General features: G+C 38.8%; 1 pseudogene across 1 annotated transcript; it reads left to right on the forward strand.

Annotated features, from left to right (window-relative positions):
- The first annotated feature begins 3,716 nt into the window (after positions 1-3,716).
- On the forward strand, positions 3,717-4,512 carry LOC100395673 (small ribosomal subunit protein eS6 pseudogene; annotated as a pseudogene). The gene has a single exon (XR_013536375.1). The product of XR_013536375.1 is annotated as a small ribosomal subunit protein eS6 pseudogene (transcript).
- Positions 4,513-7,484: the final 2,972 nt, after the last annotated feature.

Consider the following 7,484-nt stretch of genomic DNA (forward strand, 5'->3'; position numbering starts at 1 on the left):
CACATACACATACATACACATACACATACACACTCATACACAGTAATATTATCTATTTTGTCTCCAAATTTTCCATTTTTTAAACTCAAGCATGTGAATACCAGCACCTAGCACGTGTTTTGGAGAGTAGCAGGTTGTATGACAGTTGATTTTTTAGGAAGGCACCAAGATAGTTTTAATTCTCTCTCACACTGAATATATCTTCCAAGAAGAATTAATTTGTGTTGCTGTGAAGTTCTGAAGTCCTGCCTAAAATATATCGCCTCTAGCAGATGGCGGCTGCTGCTTCTCTATAAAGAGAAATGGAATGCCACTGACGTACAGATGTATTTAATGGGAAATAATAGGCCTGAGATTTGCAACAGCTTGCATGTCTCCTTTGGTTATAAATGACAGAAAGCTATCACAAATACGCTTGGGCAAAAAGAAGCATTTATTACAAGGATTCTGAGATATCCCATACAGTCTCAGGAGAGGGATATGGCTAGGCCTCAGGGAAAACTGGATTCAGGAACTCATACACTATAAATGTTACTGTCTTATTTTGTCCTGCTTCTCTCTGTAAATCTGGTCCATTCACTTGTGTCTTCTGTTGGTCTCCCCTTTGCTTGCATCCCTCAACTTTTTCTGCATGGTCTCTGGAAGCTCTCCCAAAGTTTACAGCTTCTTTTCTGAAATGTGTGTCCAGCTTCTCTGTCTCAGACTAGTCCTCAGTTTCCCAATGAAGGTCCTTTATTGGTCCAGTCTGAATCAAGAGCCCACCCTGGACCAATGGACCAGAAGATGGGCTGTGGTGACACTGCTGTTCCTCATACAATCATACAGATCGTTTCAAGGAAAAAATAGCTTCAGAAAGAGGCAAGAGCAGCTTGCAGAAGGAAGCCAGGGCAGAAGTATGACCCTGGACAAATACAATAGTTATATGTTTACTGAAATCTACCAAGAAGATCTCATTAGTATTGCCATAAGGGTCTGAAGTCGTAGCTAAAATGATTGCCTCTGGCAGGTGAGTGCTGTTGTCTTATCTATAAAGAGAAATAAAATGCTGCTGAGCTATAGAGCATTCAGTACGAAAGATTAGGAGTGAGTTTTCAGATGGCTAGGACACCAAGAATCCTTTAGGCTTCAGAGCGTCCTTGTTTCATGTAATACAGAGCCATCTTGATCAGAAATTTCCAGGATATAACACAAATGCAGACAGTACTAATTTTTTATCTAATGTATCTTAGTTGTTTTATTATTTAACCTTTTAAAACCCTGCTGGGGTACATTTCACCGTGGTTTCCATTATACAGATGAGGAAACTGAGGCTCAGAGAGGCAAAGCTGCTCAGAGCAGGGAGCATAGGGAGACAGGACTCAAACTCACATCTCAGAACTTTCTGGCTGGTGCCCTGTGGAACAGGATGCCTTTTGCGATGGCTGGGGAAGTTTTGGGATGCCTGGGGGCCCTAAACTGGCTGACTCCAGCCAGGCAGCCTCGGGGAGAATTCACAATTCCCCCTCATTGACCCCAGTAGGCCTCACAAACATGATCATCGTCTGCATGTGCGGTGACAGAAAGATGTTTGAGAAGCACTGCTATACTTCTGATAAGACTTCACATAAGTTTCTTAATGCCAAGCTAATTTCATTACAACAAGAATTTTTAGGTGCTAGAGTTTAAATATTGAAATATGTAAATGTTTGTTTGTTGTATTTTTCTATTGATATATCATAGTTGTATATATTTTTGAGGTACATGTAGTATTTTGATTCATATATGCAATGTATAATGATCAGATCAGAGGAATCGGGATATCCATCATCTCACAGGTTTATGTTTTTTTTGTATTGGAACAAATACATTTTTGTTTGTTTGTTTGTTTGTTTTGAGAGAGGGTCTCCCTCTGTCACCCAGGCTGGAGTGCATAACTTACTATAACCTTCACCTCCGGGGCTCAGGTGATCCTCCTGCCTCAGCTTCCCAAGTAGCTGGGGCTATAGGTATATGCCACTATACCTGGATAATTTTTAAATTTTTTGTTGAGACAGGGTCTTGCTATGTTGCCCAGCCTGGTCTTGAACTCCTGGGCTTGAGCAATCTTCCCACCTCAGCTTCCTAAAATGCTGGGATTATAGGCATGAGCCACTGTACCCAGTCTATGTTGAGAAGGAACATTACAATTTGTCTCCTCTAGCTATTTTGAAATATACATTAACTATAACATAATACGGTATGATACAATAATATATATTTTTATCAATATAATATGTGATACAATATGTATAATTAACTATACTTTTCCTACTGTATCATCAAATATTCAAACTTATTCCTTCTAACTGTACTTTTGAACCCATTAACAAGTATGTAAATATTTAAATGTGGTTTTAAATACTTAAATGTGGAACCACATTTACACACCCCCATCACATCATCGCAATTAAAGTTATCATTTCTAAAGCTTTCTTATGTGCCAGCCACTGAGCAGAGTGCCATCGCCCACATTTAATCATTTCCATTCTTGCCTTCTACCCATTTCTAACCCATTGCACTCTAATTTTCACCTTTACCCTGTTCCTGAGGCTGCTCTCACAGGAGCAAGCCTCACACGGTAGAAAGCACCTGGGCTTTGGTGTAACATCCATGTAGGGTGAAGGACAGAGTTCCCTGTTTTCTAAGAAAAGGAAATGGTTGCTGGGCAGCTGCAGAACAACATTTACTATAGCGGCAGTGATGAGGGCAGCTAACAAAACCGAAAGGGAGAAAAAGAAGTTTGGCTCTTGGAGAGAATGAGTAGGTCAGGGAGAAGAATTCCGAACAAAAGTTACAACGAACATGAGAAAGTACACCTCCAGAAATGATAGCAGTTTCATAAAATGGTAGAATTCACAAGTGAGGAAGTGGAAATAATGACTCAGTTTGAGATGGTTTATTGATAGAAATATGTTTACATCAAAGAGATAAAGGAGTGAATCACTTTCTTGAAATGAGAAGAGTAGTGGCAGGCATGGTGGCTGCCCACCCACCCCTTTTCCTTTTTCATTGCTAACACAGCTCCATTTCTTTTTAAATCTGTTCCTAGTATTGGGGAATGAATTAAGCCTTGAAAATTTGGTTTCCTTTTGTCTGTGGTTGGTTGAAATGTCATATAACACAAGCTTGACCATGAAAGGTAAGGGGCTTTTGAAAAAAAAAAAAAAAAGAAAAGAAAAGTTCCTTCCTGAAATAAGAAAAAAGAAATGTGAGGAGAGTTGAATCATTATCCTCTTCTGTATTCCGCTTTGAACTTGGACACAGGAGTTTTTGAAGCCTAGAGTTGTGGCAGTATCTTGTGTATATAAAGAAACAAGTGCAAGGCTGAAAATCCAACATGCTAAAGATGGCAGAGGAAAGAAGGGAGAGATGCTGGGAGCTTGAAGGTGTTTTTTGGTTCACCTTCTCTAACAAACGCACACTACAGCTACATAGCTACAAATGTGCTGTCGTTTAAATAGATGACAGATGGAGAGGAAAATGGAAAGTTGGTTGGATGTCTCTGCTTACTTAGGAAATGGTTGGGTATTTGCTGTTTGCAAAAGCACTGCAACTAAAAAAGTGGGTTATTAAGAAGAGTCAGATAATTTAAAGATGAAAATACCAAAAGAAAAATAAAGCCATTGAAACAAAAATACAAATGTGTAATGTAAAATTCAAATGTAGTTAAAAAGCACAATGTGGGAAGGCGCATAGCTGTTTCAAGATGAAGCTGAACATCTCCTTCCCAGCCACTGGCTGCCAGAAACTCATTGAAGTGGACGATGAACGCAAACTTCGTACTTTTTATGAGAAGCGTATGGTGACAGAAGTTGCCGCTGACGCTCTGGGTGAAGAACGGAAGGGTTATGTGGTCCGAATCAGTGGTGGGAATGACAAACAAGGTTTCCCTATGAAGCAGGGTGTCTTGACCCATGGCCGTGTCCGCCTGCTACTGAGTAAGGGGCATTCCTGTTACAGACCAAGGAGAACTGGAGAAAGAAAGAGAAAATCAGTTCGTGGTTGCATTGTGGATGCTAATCTGAGCGTTCTCAACTTGGTTATTGTAAAAAAAGGAGAGAAGGATATTCCTGGACTAACTGATACCACCGTGCCTCGTTGCCTGGGGCCTAAAAGAGCTAGCAGAATCCGCAAACTTTTCAATCTCTCTAAAGAAGATGACGTCCGCCAATATGTTGTAAGAAAGCCCTTAAACAAAGAAGGTAAGAAACCTAGGACCAAAGCACCCAAGATTCAGCGTCTTGTTACTCCACGTGTCCTGCAGCACAAACGGCGGCGTATTGCTCTGAAGAAGCAGCGTACTAAGAAAAACAAGGAAGAGGCCGCAGAATATGCTAAACTTTTGGCCAAGAGAATGAAGGAGGCTAAAGAGAAGCGCCAGGAACAAATTGCGAAGAGACGCAGACTTTTGTCTCTGCGAGCTTCTACTTCTAAGTCTGAATCCAGTCAGAAATAAGATTTTTTGAGTAACAAATAAATAATATCAGACTCAAAAAAAAAGCACAATGTGGAATGTATTAGTCCCTTGTAAATAACTTCCAAATAAAATGATTATCAGTAGGTTGGTACATATGTCTTTTTTCTTCTTTTCTGCATATCATTATTGATTTTTAATTCTTATAAGCATTATTACATAATATTCATCATATTTTACAGATTCCTTTTTCAATTCTTTGTGTAAATTGTCAGTCTTGCTCAATCTTTTTACTGACTAGGTGATATTCCTTAAATTTTTTTTTAAAATTATCCTTTAAGTACTGGGTACACATGCAGAACGTGCAGGTTTGTTTCATAGGTATACATGTGCCATGGTGGTTTGCTGCATCCATCACCCCGTCATCTAAATTAGGTACTTCTCCTAATGCTATCCCTCCCGTGTCCCCTCATTCCCTGCTCTCCCTCCCCTAGCCCCCTGGCCCCCCAAAAGGCCCTGGTGTGTGATGTTCCCCTCCCTGTGTCCATGTGTTCTTATTGTTCACCACTCACTTACAAGTGAGAACATGAGGTGTTTGGTTTTCTGTTCTTATGTCAATTTGCTGAGAATGATGGTTTCCAGCTTTATCTAAGTCTCTAAAAAGGACATAAACTCACCCTTTTCTGTGGCTGCATAGTATTACATGGTGTATATAAGCTACATTTTCTTTTTCCAATCTATCCTTGATGGGCATTTGGGTTGGTTCCAAGTCTTTGCTATTGTAAACAGTGCTATAATGAACATATGTGTGCATGTGTCTTTATAAGAGAATGATTTATAATCCTTTGTGTATATACCCAGTAATGGGATTGCTGGGTCAAATGGTATTTCTAGTTTTAGATCTTTGAGGAATTGCCACACTGCCTTCCACAATGGTTGAACTAATTTATACTCTCACCAACAGTGTAGAGGTGTTCCTATTTCTCCACATCCTCTCCAGCATCAGTTGTCTCCTGATTTTTTAATGATCGCCATTCTAATTGGCATGAGATGGTATCTCAATGTGATTTTGATTTGCATTTCTCTAATGACCAATGATGATGAGCTTTTTTTTCATGTTTGTTGGATGCATAAATGTCTTCTTTTGAAAAGTGTCTGTTCATGTCCTTTACCCACTGTTTGGTGGGGTTGTTTGTGTTTTTGTAGATTCTGGATATTAGCCCTTTGTCAGATGGGTGGATTGCAAAAATTTTTTCCCATTCTGTTGGTTGCTGGTTCACTCTAATGATAGTTTCTTTTGCTGTGCAGAAGCTCTGGAGTTTAATTAGATCCCATTTGTCTATTTTGGCTTTTGTTGCCATTGCTTTTGGTCTTTTAGTTATGAAGTCCTTGCCTATGCCTATATCCTGAATGGTATTGCCTAGGTTTTCTTCTAGGGTTTTTATGGTATTAGGTCTTATGTTTAAGTCTTTAATCCATCTGGAGTTAATTTTTGTATAAGGTATAAGGAAGAGATCCAGTTTCAGCTTTCTGCGTATAGCTAGCCAGTTTTCCCAACACCATTTATATTCAGCAGGAAATCCTTTTCCCATTGCTTTTTTTTTGTCAGGTTTGTCAAAGATCAGATGGTTGTGGATGTGTGGCATTATTTCTGGCGCCTCTGTTCTGTTCCATTGCTTTATATATCTGTTTTGGTACCAGTACTATGCTGTTTTGATTACTGTAGCCTTGTAGTACAGTTTGAAGTCAGTAGCCTGATGCCTCCAGCTTTGTTTTTGTTTTGTTTTTTGTTTTTTTTTTTCTGCTTAGGATTGTCTTGGCTATGTGGACTCTTTTTTGGTTTCATATGAAGTTTAAGGTGTTTTTTTCCAGTTCTGTGAAGATAGTCAATGGTAGCTTGATGGGGATAGCATTGAATCTAGACATTACTTTGGCAGTATGGCCATTTTCATGATATTAATTCTTTCTAACCATGAGCATGGAATGTTTTTCCATCTGTTTGTGTCCTCTCTTATTTCCTTGAGCAGTGGTTTGTACTTCTCCTTGAAGAGGTCCTGCACATCCCTTGTTAGTTGTATTCCTAGGTATTTTATTCTCTTTGTAGCAATGTGAAAGGGAGTTCACTCATGATTTGACTCTCTGTTTTTCTGTTACATGAGTATAGGAATGCTTGTGATTTTTGCACATTGATTTTGTATCCTGAGACTGCTGAAGTTGCCTATCAGCTTAAGGAGATTTTGAGTTGAGATGATGGGGTCTTCTATCCATTACTATCAAATCAGCTTCATCCCTGGGATGCAAGACTGGTTCAACATATGCAAACCTATAAACATAATCCATCACATAAACAAAACCAAAGACAAAAACCACATGATTATCTCAATAGATGCAGACAAGGCCTTCGACAAAATTCAACAGTCCTTTATGCTAAAAACTCTCAATAAACTAGGTATTGATGGAACGTATCTCAAAATTATAAAGACTATTTATGACAAACCCACAGATAATATCATACTGAATGGGCAAAAACTGGAAGCATTCCCTTTGAAAACTGGCACAAGACAAGGATGCCCTCTCTCACCACTCCTATTCAACATAGTTTTGGAAGCTCTGGCCAGGGCAATAAGGCAAGAAAAAGAAATAAAGGTATTCAATTAGGAAAAGAGGAAGTCAAATTGTTTCTATCTGCAGACCACGATGTGATATTCTATAGCACAGAGCAAGTTAATGCATTCTTCAGGGATGGCAGTAGCTGAACTAAAAACTAAGAATGTCTAATATTTGCATCTCTGCTAATTGTCCTATAAAATATTCCCCAAATAATGTAAAAAAGTTATGTAGCCTAGAATATTTATTGTAGCTTTGTGAGTACTAAAGTGACAGCAATGAAAACAGATGATAAAACCCAATTGTGACTCTATTTTAGTTCTCAATCACATCTTTTGATTCTGTGTTAGTATTTTCCAAAATGCAACATACAAGGGCCTACTTTCTGTGTTAATATTCTCCAGAATGGAATAACATACCAATAGTAAATTATTAATATGGTCTC

This window comes from Callithrix jacchus, chromosome 5 (assembly GCF_049354715.1).
Source record: "Callithrix jacchus isolate 240 chromosome 5, calJac240_pri, whole genome shotgun sequence".
Classification (NCBI taxonomy): Eukaryota; Metazoa; Chordata; class Mammalia; order Primates; family Cebidae; genus Callithrix; species Callithrix jacchus.